Below are 12,373 nucleotides of genomic sequence, written 5' to 3'. Positions count from 1 at the left end.
CAACTCAATTCTTCGAATTGAAATTGTTGAGATAAGGGTAAGTACATAAATTTTAAATCACAGTCTATACTATTACCAAACGTCCCTCCAGTAAGGTTACATCACATGCAGACCACCTCCCAGAGCATGAGAAGTAGAATTTCCCAGCATACTGCTAACACTCAGTTCCTCACTCTCGTTTTCCTTCCAGGTCTATAGGCAAACACACACACACACACACACACACACACACACACACATCTTAATTAGTGTTTTACATTTCTCTCTAGTTATTATTGAGAATGAACATCTTTTCACATAGTTGATATTGCATATATTCCTTCCCATTTTGACGATTTGTTTCTTATTGATTTATAGGACCTCTGTGCATAGTGACGTTATTAACTCTGAATCCATATGGTTTGCAAATAATTTTTGTAAGAACACTATTTATTTCCAAATCAGATTGATGATTCTTTTTGCTATGTAAATGTTAAATTGTATGCAGTATCAATATTTCATCATCTTGGGGTGAGGAAATACTCCCACATTCCAAGAATACAAAAATACTCATCTCTGTTTTTCCCAGTAGAGCTGTGCCTTCACTTTTTATATTTAAATATTTTATGTCTCTGAATTTTGATATAAGGGGTAGAGATTCAACCAAATATTCATTTTAATAAATGACTTACTTCATCATCATTCATTATGTAAGGAATCTGCCTCTTTTCTCCGTGACTTCAAATGACATCTTCTTGACATTATACATAACCATAGACTTAGATCTATTTCATCGATAGGTCTATTCCAGCACTAGGCCATGCGATTTTATTCATAGTAAGTTACAATATATTTGGATGGTGCCTATTGTCATACCTCCTGGACAAGAGTGAATTCATGTCTCTAAGATATGTTTGGGAGTTCCTTGACTACTGGTGAAAGTTTAAATTGCGTCTAACTAAACAGGAAAGACATAGTCAGCAGAGAATGTCCTGTTATAAGGAATCACCAGGTAGGGCAGAGTGTGCTGGACATCACCTCTTAGAAGATCCAGCGATGGGCAGGCGTGGCTGGGATGTGCTGCTCTCTGCTCTTTCATTCCACTCCAGCTCCCCAGCCTGATGAGCCCAGTTACCGTACGACGAAGCGGAAAGGCACCAGTCTTTGAGAACTGCCACTTCCTAGCTTTGTGATTTGGGGTAAATCACTTGACCAATCTGCATATTTCAGGACCGATAGCAGCTCTGACATGTTTGGTAAGAAGTCTGAAGTGCATGTTGAAATGCACTCTTTAAGGGGCCATCTCGGAAGATTGTCGTTGCTATGGTACTGAACTCAGTGACACAAGCATTCAGTAGGATAAGTGTTAGGCTGCTTACCAGGAGGTCTGTGGTTCAACCATCAGCAGCTGCTTCCCTGGAGAAAGATGAGGCTGTCTGCTCCTATAAAGATTTACAGCTTGGAAATTTCATGTAAGGTCTCTATGAGATGGAATCAACTCACTGGCAGTGTGTGCTTTGGTTTGGGTCATCATTGCTGTTGTGAGCACGACTACTGTAGGGGAGGGCTGCTCGTTCCCCCCTCTTCCGGTTCCCCTGCATCTGGACCCTGCTCCTCTCTTGTGGGACATCCTTCTCCCCCAAGGAAGAGCTGCAAATGACATTACCAGCCCCAGAGGCCACTGTTAGGCCTCCTTTAAGGATGTGCAGGAGCACTGTACTCCAATAGGTTAAATGAAAGGGCTTTAAAAGTGCATGGGAAAAAATGGAATTAAAGTAGTGTCCTGTGGGAGTGCAGACTGGGGACCCAAAGCCCATCTGTAGGCAACTGGACATCCCCTTACAGAAAAGTTGCAGGGAGGAGACGAGCCAGTCAGGGTGCAGTGTAACAACGATGAAACATACAACTTTCCTCTAGTTCCCCTCCCACCCACCCCACTATCATGACCCCAGTTCTACCTTACAAATCCAGTTAGACCAGAAGATGTACACTGGTACAGATAGGAACTGGAAACACAGGGAATCCAGGACAAATGATCCCTTCAGGACCAGTGGTGAGAGTGGCGATACTGGGAGGGTGGAGGGAAGGTGGGGTAGAAAGGGGGAAATGATTACAAGGAGCTACGTATAACCTCCTCCCTGTGGGAAGGATAACAGAAAAGTGGATGAAGAGAGATGTTGGACAGTGTAAGTAAGACATGACAAAATAATAATAATTTATAAATTATCAAGGGTTCATGAGGGAGGGGGGAGCAATGAGGGAGGGGTAAAAATGAGCTGATACCAAGGGCTCAAGTAGAAATCAAATGTTTTGAGAATGATGATGGCAACAAATGTACAAATGTGTTTGACACAATGGATGGACGGATGGATTGTGATAAGAGTTGTCTGAGCCCCCAATGAAAGGATTAAAAAAAAAAAAAAAGTGGTGTCCTGAAGCCCCCTCATACACCCATGAATTTCCTTGTTGATCAGCTCATCCATGCAGATTGCTGGTTTCCTAAACTCGGTCATGCGTGTGCTGCAGACCTAGGCATGCTCCACCCTCTCTGCACACAGTCTTAACCCACTGGTCCCATGGTTATGAATGTGTTTTGGTTGGTAGTGGTGGTGATGGAGGATTAGGACATCTATTTGACTTCAGATAGAAATATCAAGGTCCAGTCAAGGTTAACGAGTGAGCAGTTGGGAGATAGAAGTGGAATGGCATTTTGATTGCCCTGTGCCATCATTCCTTGTGTGTTTTTAGACACATTCCCTTGGAACCTCTTGGGAGGAGGAGCAGCTGACTGGAGTGGATTTGGGCAGTCTTAATTCTCTAGATGAAATACTGTCCTGGACCATCAATGTGCAAGGATCCCAGGATCCAAAGGACATGCTCTCTTACTCTTCCCTCTTGATGCCAATGAGCTCTCTCTTCCGGTTTCTGAGATGGCTCATTTTATGAGGGAATACCCCCCCCCCAAAAAAAAAAAAAACCAGAAAAAACATTTTTCAAAGCTATGTATTTAATTTAATTTAATTTTTTTAAACAAAAACAACCTTATTATCTTCAAAGTACTCTCCATTACACTTAACACATTTGTCAACTCTGTGATTCCATTCTTGGAAACATTTTCAAACTCATCTGTTTGGATGGTTGACAGCACCTCCCTTGTTTTTTCGTCACCTCTTCTATGTTGTCACATCACTGTCCTTTCATGTCCCTTTTCATTTCCAGAAACAAAAAGAAGTTGCATGGAGTGAGGTCAGGTGAGTCAGGGGCAAGAGAGGCATGCTGTTTTTTTGCCCAAAACTGGTGCGCTAAGATGGCTGCGTGAGTAGGTGCATTGTCGTGGTGGCAAAACCAGTCCCCCATCTGCCACAAATCAGACCTTTTTCGTAGCACACACTGTTACTCAATCTTTTCAGCACCTCTAAATAGAAAGCTTGATTAACAGTCTGAGCTGGTAGAACGAACTCCATGTGCACTATCCCCTTCACATCAGAAAAACCAATGAGCATCATCCTGATCTTTGATTTCACTTGACCAGCTTTTCTTGGGGCAAGATGATGACGGCATCTTCCACTGGCTTGACTGATGTTTGCTTTTGGGTCAGGAAATAGCCCCCTGTCTCTTCACCAGTAATGACCTTGGAAAAAAGTCTGGGTCACTTCAGAGCTGTTCTTTCAAAGCATGGCATGTTTCCACTCTTTTTCCTTGTCAGTCAGAACCTCAGGCACAACTTTTGTAGCGACCCCTCTCATTCCAAAATCTTTCACTAAAATTTGCTGAACTGAGTTCCAAGATGGTCCATCTGTTGGTCTTCAAGCACAAGTACATGGAATTTTTCATTATCTTTGTCAGCTTTGGAAATTTATCAATTGACATTTCACCTTTTTTGAAATGAGAAAAATACTCATACCCTGAGTTTTCCCCATGTCTTTGTAAGCTTTGTTCAACATCACAAGAGTTTCTGTAGCATTTTTCCCAAGTAGGAAACAAAATTTCACAGCCTCATGCTATTCTCTTAAATCAGCCATCACACAAAAAATGAGTTTTGAGAAAAACTGCTTTTATGAAAAAATTTACTGTGACCACAGAGAACCTTTCCAGGCGATGCCACTGAGTGCACAAACTCAGAGCGGGTTGCTAGATGCTCCCCTAACAGGAAAAATGCCTACTAAGATTTTTTTTTTCATTTTCTTTGGGAAGGGTTAACCTTTGTATACCCAACAGGATGGCAAATTTGACCATTCCCTACAGATTCCCAAGTTTTTTTCAATGACAATTAACCCTGTTAATAATCAATCACAACTAAATCCTCTCAGCGTCTCCCCCCACCTCCTCTTACCCAGACCAACCAGGAAGAGAGGAGACACACTCACTCTCTGCATGGCCCTATCCAGTCATTTGATGCAAGTTACAGGCGTTGGCTCCAGACCCATATCAAGTAATTCATTGCACCACCGAAGGCCTCCATGAACCTCTGAATTTGCCTTCACTGTGGACTTCTTTCCACCCCCTAAATGTTAGAAGGAGTTCCACCAGCTCTTTTTACATGTATGCATTTCCTAGCGACAAAAGGAGATTCTCCAGCAGTGAGCTAGAGAAATGTGAAAAATAGAGCACCGCTGCTCCCAGTCATCCTCCCTTCTTCCTTTAATGCCCTTTGACACCCTTTACTTGATGGCTTGTAAGCCTGAATTAATTTTTTCTTGGCCCAAGGCCCATGCTCATTTGCATGGCGGTGCTATACACTGGGTCAGATTTGCAAAGACAGCATGCCATCCTGAATTCACAAACAGATTCCCATCCATCAAGTGGCCCAGGTCCCCACAGACTCACTGTAGAAGAAGGGGGGATCATGAAAAATCCTTCCCCGGCCTGAAATCGTGACTCACCAGAGTTGCCTGTGGTCAAGCTGATGGGTAAAGCACTCCATCACCCTTACGTTCTGCTCGTCAAACACTTGTGGATTCCATTCTGGGCTTTGGATGTGTCATTAGGGTCCCCCCTTTGCCAGAATTAAGCCTGAGATTACATAATTAATTATGAGTTGAGTTGCCGCGGCTTCTTTCACTTCGATCTCATCTCCAGGGTAACAGAAATCCTCATTGAGTTCCATCACACCATCTACTGCCGTGCCACATGAGTTGATGAGATGCACACGGCTGTTGTCATGCTTAGCTGTTGTTACGAATGGTTAACTGGAAGGCTGGTTTACTGCTGAGGACAAAAATCCATCGTGTGAAAGCCTGCCTTTGCCAATACCTGCTGACATAATCAACAAATCTCTCGGTCACCGGAAGTGTTTGTTCATCCACTTGCTTATTCGTTCATTCAATCCATCCGTCAAAAAATGCCTGTTCTAGCCTTGGGATGCATGGGGAGGAGCCACCCTGAGCTGTACAAACAGCTAATGCGCTCAGCTGCCAATACAGAGCTGGGGGCTTTGGGTTCACCCAGGGGCATCTCAGAAGAAAGGCCTGGTGATTGACCTCCGAATGAGCCAGCCTTGGAGACCCCATGGCACAGATTCTACTTGGACTCACGTGGAATCCCCACGAGCCCAAATTGACTCGGTGGCACCTTGGTTTGCCTAGGAACTGTGCTACGTGTGAGGTGAAAAGATAGGGTCTCTGGCTTCAAGATGGCACACTCGAGAGGGTGCCTATCCCCAGGGCAAGGTGTGTCAGTGTTGCTACCTCAGAATCACCTGGGGGCATTTGAAAATCATATCTGCCTGCCCATCCTATCCCCAAACTCATCCAAGGTTGAGATTCTGTGGATCCAGGGCAAGACCCTGGCAAGTACATTTGGAAAACCCTTTTGGCTTATCAGTCTAGTGATTGATTGCCCCAGGACGCTACAAAACAGTTCTGTCTGAGAGGCAGCAAAGCCACAAGCCATTCTTCACCCAACCAGAGTGTCACCTGCAGCCTGCCAGTGCCTGTCCTGGGCCAGCAGGAAGGGCAGCCACACTGCTCTAAGTTCCTGTTTCTAGGGGCTGTTCCCAGCCACAGGCCAGGCCTGCTGCAGACACAGTCATCCTGGCTGGGCTTTGTCCTGGCTTGTCTTGGGTCCCTCTGAGCTGAGATGACCTGGTTCCTTGGGCTCTAGGCTTGGCTTGTGAGTTTTGGTTGCCCCTACCTTCTGATGCTGGCTTTGCATTTATAGTAGCGCCCCAGATCTCAACATGAACCCATTGTAGAAGGAGCATCGAGATGTGATGCAGTCGCGTTCCGAATTAATTTTCCCCATAAGAAATAAGTGAAAACGGATTTATCCATTCTCGACCACCAAGTTGTTACCCTAACCTTGCCTTTTGATACAAAATATGACACAGAAATTTCAAAGTAAATAAGTTCAGAGGTAAATAATATAATTTAAATAAGAGACACAACATTTGAAAAGTTTTTAACAACTATAGTCTGGCCCATACCTTGAGATGGACGAGGATCTGGTTCTGTGGACACGGCTGTGGAGAGGAGATCTGGAGAGCACTGTTTGAAGGGGACTCCCTTCCTTAAACTCAACTAGGAGCTGCTTTTCAGGAGGTTTTTGTTTTGTTTTGTTTTGGTTTTCACCCATTCTTTGCCTTTTTTTCACTATGACCTGGCTGGGTTTCTCTTTTAAAAAGATTTTAAAATCTGTCTACTGTGGTCTGCTATTGGCGTTTCCTTAACGGTTTTCTAAAAGGGTTTACTAAATTATCATCAACAATATTGATAACACGGTTAACAAGTTGCCTTATCATGATAATTCTTTTCAAAAAACTCTTAGGACCCATGTTTTTATCTAAAAACAGTACCAAAAGCCACAAAAACTAAGAAAATTATAGCAAAACGCTTGGAACACAGCTGCAAAGGGTTTAAATAACGAGTACTCACAACGCCAACTAACGCCGAGTGCCGGAAACACGAACTGCTTTGGAGTACCAAAATCACGTGTGTCCAATCCGATTCCGATGTTTTGTTCGAGCTCCGATGCAAAAACGCCGGACATCGCGCGTCGAGTCCTGGCGCGGTCGAGTCCGAGGATTCTACTGCACAGCCCACGCACCTTGCGTTCCCGTGGGCTGGCCTGCGTGGAGTTGACTGCGGTCTGAGAAGCTTAGAAGAGCGCCAACTCCCAAGCAGGGTGCGGGCCAGAGAGGATCGGCTCCCCTAGTCCCACGAGGCTGGGCAGCGAGGAGAACTCAGTGTGACAGAATCGGACTCGGACCACAAAAAGCAAACACGTTCATGGCCACCCCGTGTGGAACAGAGAACTGCTGTGCAGGGGGGGGCTCCACTACATCTCTCCAGAGCAGATTGCTAGAGGTTTCTTCCCCGTGCTGCCGGGTGAGTTCGAACATCCAACCGTTAGAGAAGCAGCTGAGCACTAATGAGTTGTGCCATGCAAGGACCTTCTCTCTGAGCAGAGAACCAGATCAAACTCAGGGCCATAACGCCAGTTCTGACCCATAGCAACCCAATATCGGGCTTCTGAGTATAAACAACAACCTCACCTCTCCCCAGGAGTGACGGGTGGACCTGAACTGCCCACAGTCCAATGCGCCACCTGGGCACTGATAAGAGAGAAAGTTCTGGTTGGAGGGTGAGAGGTGTGGCAAGCTCTTTCGACCGAGGGCCCACGTCTGTGGGAGAGGACGTGGCCAAGTGGGTGACAGACTGACCAGAAAGTGGAACGCAGACCGCAGACAAGCCGCCCGGCTCAGTCTGTGCCTGCTTCTCCCGCAGGCTCTCTGATGTTGCTGCTCACGCAGCTGCCTTCCCCCGCTGTTCCCAGGCCAGCTCCGTCCCACTCTGCCCTTTCCAAGAGCAGCCGAGACTTGTGACTTCGCGGTGATGAGCTCGGTAAACACCATCTCGGGAACATCGCCAAAATATCTTGTTTGCGTGCCTGGCAGGGGTTCACCTCGTGCGAAGGCCATTGCTGGTTTGTGAGCGCGGGCTCTTTTTGATGATGATTACGACTGGTGGCAAGCCTGGTTCTTTTGGATGCGATGCTCGGCCTGAAGATGGCCATTCTTGAAGACTACTCTGGGAAGAGCTGCAGCGTCTTAGCCCGGTTTTGCTTTTACACACACCATCATCTGGCCCAACCCGCCCGAGTTAGAGTCATTTCATCAAGCCTTCCTTAAACCAACAAGCTGCACACGGGACAGGTAAAAGCAGGGCTGGGACTTAGCTGCTTTCCTAGCTCAGCCCATCTACTGGTTCCTAACCTTCACTTCTGAGACCTTGGGGGGGGTGGGTTTGTGTGGTTTGGGGTCTTCCTTCACAGGAATAGCATCTTATCTCGGAAGCCATTTGAACATGCACCCAGCAGGCCTCTTTCCAGCCCGGATGCTTAGTTCACTGTGTGTTTCTTCGAGGACACAAGCCGAGTAACTGCCTCCTTCTGCAGATTTCACACTGAACTGTGCTCAGCAACTCGACGGGACAGCGTACATAGACCTGCGCCTGTGTGACTGTATCTCTTTATAAAATAGAAAGCCCCATCTTGCTCCTTGGGAACAGCAGGGGGTTTCAAACTGCTGACCTTGCAGTTGGTGGTTTTGAATCATGGACCCTGTGGTGAGCAGGCCAGTGCATGACCACGATGCCACCAGAGCACCTTATGAGTTGGCGTGGACTCGACGGCAGTGAGTTTGCTTGTTTATTTTGTTAGATTAGCAATAGCGTCAGGGTTCACATGAACTCACCTGTGGCCTGAAGGACCGTTAAGAGCTTCTGAGTTTCACGTTACTTGTTTATTCACTCAGTTGCCTTTTCCTGAACACCTGTTAGGCGGACTCACCTATGACTCTTTGTAAGCTGGCCCCCAAGTATGCCTCCTGCCCCATTTCCCACCATGCCCCCGACGCCCTGTACCCAATCGTACTCATGGCCGCCTGCACACTGAGATGGAGAAGACATTGTGCCCTTACCTCAAGTCAGATGAGGGCAGTAGCCGTCTATCAGTAAGATGAGGACCACAGTGGCGTTTGAGCTGAGTTTGAAGGGTACGCGGAGGTCGGAAGCTGTTTATACAGGGGGACAGAGACTAGAGTGAGGGTGGAGGGGTCAGGGGGAAGGGCTACCTTCTTCAAGGGTACACAGTGAGGGAGCAGGCTAGAGAAGTTGTGACATGGATAAGGCTGAACGTGTGTCTCCACCCCACCCGCCCCCACTACTTACCTCGGCCTGACCTCAGATGGCTCTGTAATCCTGTTGCAGGTTCTGTATACTGAGCCTGCCCTTCCTGTGAGGTTTCCCCTTTGCTGGGATCAGCTTCCCAGAGCCCTGGTGATTAGCCACTATCCACAGCTTGTCACTAAGGTGGGTGCTGAGGCTTTATTTCATGGGGGTAGGAGGGGGAAGGAGGGAGTTGGTGAAAGGTGTTTACTTCTCTCCCCTTAGACTTGAAAGCAAACCACAGCTAACTGCTGCCGGGCCCCTCACTCAGGTGTGCCGCAGGCACCCCGGCACAACCAACCGTCCAGGCCCTGGCTTGGAGCAGCCTCTTAGGAGACGCATGTCTGCGCCTTGCAGCACAAGTCTAAAAATAAGGTAAGCAAAGAAGCCCAGACTCAGGGATAAATGCTCTCACCAGGCCACAGGAACGCCAGCTGTATCAAGTTCAGGCTTCCTCCCTGCCAAGCCACAGGGTCGTGAGAGACTTCACATCTTGGATTCTTGAGCTGGGAAAGGAGCGGAGGAAGGGGGAGGCAGGATGTGGTGGAGGGGCTGTGTGGTGCCTGGAGGGCCAGGAAGCACAGGAGCAAAAAATCCTCCTCAGGACTTTTCAGATGGTGCTAGCTAGTTTAAGAAAACAAAAGAACAGAGATAGAGAGGAGGGAGAGATAGAGAGAGAGAGAGAGAGAGAGAGAGAGGAGGGAGAGACAGAGAGAGAGAGAGAAGAGGAGGGAGAGACAGAGAGAGAGAGAGGAGGGAGAGACAGAGAGAGAGAACCCTCTGCTTTAGTTTCCTTCGATGGAAACTGAGGTTGGGTTGTCCCCCCAGGAATTCCATGCTCCTGGTTTCCCCGTCTTCTGAGTACACCCGGACAGTAACAAGGCCACTAGAAACAATATTTACCGTGAGGAAGCCACATGCGCCCCGGGTGTGGGGTCGGGAGTGATCAGACAGAACCCAGAGGAACAACTTAAACCTGTGGTAATTGGCAACTCACTCGTCCTCAGCCTGAACCCCTTACTGGACTTGCCATGCCATGGTCTCCTGACCTCTGACCTTCCGACCAAGCCAGTCAGTCCTGGCGTAGGTCCCCATTTCAGGGCACCTTGGTCCAAGGGGCTGGAATTAGAATAGGTTTCAGTTGTGTGGGCAAGTTGCTTCCTCTTAGTTCCAAACTCCTTCCAGAAAAGAACAAAACAGAAAAACCACACCCGGATGCTATAACAGCACAGTCACCTCATGGGTCCCCAGGGATCTACTTCGGGAGATTTACGATAGCATGGTGGATGCGCTACTTTCGGAATGTGTTGAACCTGAGAAACTTTGAGCACAGTTCTGAGTCACCCGCAGGGTGATGAGTGGCTTAGTGGATTCTGACCAGGATTGCAACTGAGTGGTCACTGATATCATCGGGGGGGTCTAGGTCACACGGATGTCCCCGTCGGAAGGGGTGCAGTGTTTCTGCAGAAATTCAGTACTTTTAAATAAAAATATTTCTGTATTTTTAGTAATAACAACAATTATTTTTTTGTAAGCCCAGCTTACATAGATCAATATAACGTCAAGGCTAAACTCTACACTAATTTATTTTTCAACCTTCTAAGGAGCCAGGAGAGACCAGCCTCTGGGGACAGACGTCATGTTTGGTAAAGTAGAGGGGCAGCAAAGAAGAGTGATAGGTGACTGCCGCAATGGGCTCCAACAGAGGAACCATTGTGAGGATGGTGCAGGGCTGGGCAGTGTTTCTCTCTGGTGTGCATGGGGCCATTATGGGGAAGAACCGGCTTGATGGCAGCTAACACCACCAACAAGGAGCCCGACATACTCAAAGAAACCTGGTCGCATAGTGGGTTCCCAGTTGAACTGCTAACTGCAAGGTCAGCAGTTCAAAAGCACCAGCCACTCTGCATGAGCAAGATGGGACCGAACACTCTTGGGCAGCTCTGTCCTGTCCTATAGGGTCCTTATGAGTTGGCCCCAACTCGATGACCGTGAATTTTCATAGGCTCCTATCAGAGCAGTCCTTGTAACCCAATGGCATTGATATTTGACTAGCCTGATTTCATCTGTGTGTGCTACAAGCTATCTTCTTGCTGCTGGTGATTTTAAAGTCACCTAATTTGTGCTGACACCATGAATCACCCCACTGGCCGGGAGCAATCCTGGTGGCGCCCATGGCCAACGTCAACCTTTGGGGGCTCATCTACTCACAACTAGGATGTGCTCTGCTCTTTGAATCCCTCAACAACTTCCTCAACGAGAGATGTTCTCGAAGCCAGTGTTCTCCTTCCCTTTGCAGACCCTGAGAAGAGGCTCTTCCAGGCCTGGTCTCTCCTGCATAGCTGCAAGTCAAACTGATGGGACGGGATGGGGAGGGAAGGCACATTTCCCGAGTGCTTGCTGTATTCCAGGCACCACGAATGGGTGATGAGGATGGAATTCTTACTTAGGCAAGGGTCCTCCATCAGCCCAGAGGGGGCGCATCAGTGCCTCCCTCGGAAGCCACGCCGCCAGGGTTCGGATTCTAGTTCTATCCATGACAAGCCATGTGCCTCTGGACAAATGGTGGGACCTCTTTGGCCCTCATTTCCTTCTCTGAGCTGGGGGGAGAGAGAGAACCCCTAAGCCATAGGTTTGGGTGAATCTAATGATAACGCAGCCGCCCTTGGCATGGTATAAATAAGTGTTGGCATCTCCTCCTGCAACGGAAAGAACACACCCAAGCTAGTTGTTCTCGAAAGGGCTCTGTCTTCTGGTGGCCCAGCTGTGTGTGTGAGCACCATTGGTCAGGTTTCCAATGACTGATTTTTCAGAAGAAGGTCACCAGCTTCTCTCACTCAAAACTCACTGCCACCAAGTCCCTTTCGACTCATAAGGACCCTACAGAACAGGGTAGAACTGCCCCCGGAGGGTTTGGGAGACTGTAATCCTTCACAGGAGTAGAAAGTCTCATCGTTTGCCTGAGGGGCAGCTGGTGGTTTCGAACTGCTGCCCTTATGGTCAGTGGCCAATGAGTAACCATTACCCACGGAACTCCTCCAGGTGGACTCAGAGCTCCTCCCGCCGTTTGGTCAGCAGCCGAGGGCATGAACCATTGGCATCCCCGAAGGGCGCTTTCCTCATACCGTCATCAGCATTTACAAGCAATGGACTGAAAAGTCTTCTGATTCATTGGATACCCAGATTCATTTGGAGCGATTGGCCTGGCATTAATTATAATTGTGCAAACA

The sequence above is a fragment of the Echinops telfairi genome, unplaced genomic scaffold (genome assembly GCF_000313985.2).
Source record: "Echinops telfairi isolate 266 unplaced genomic scaffold, ASM31398v2 ScPeMD7_31;HRSCAF=116, whole genome shotgun sequence".
Lineage (NCBI taxonomy): Eukaryota > Metazoa > Chordata > Mammalia > Afrosoricida > Tenrecidae > Echinops > Echinops telfairi.
This window is presented reverse-complemented; position numbering follows the sequence as displayed.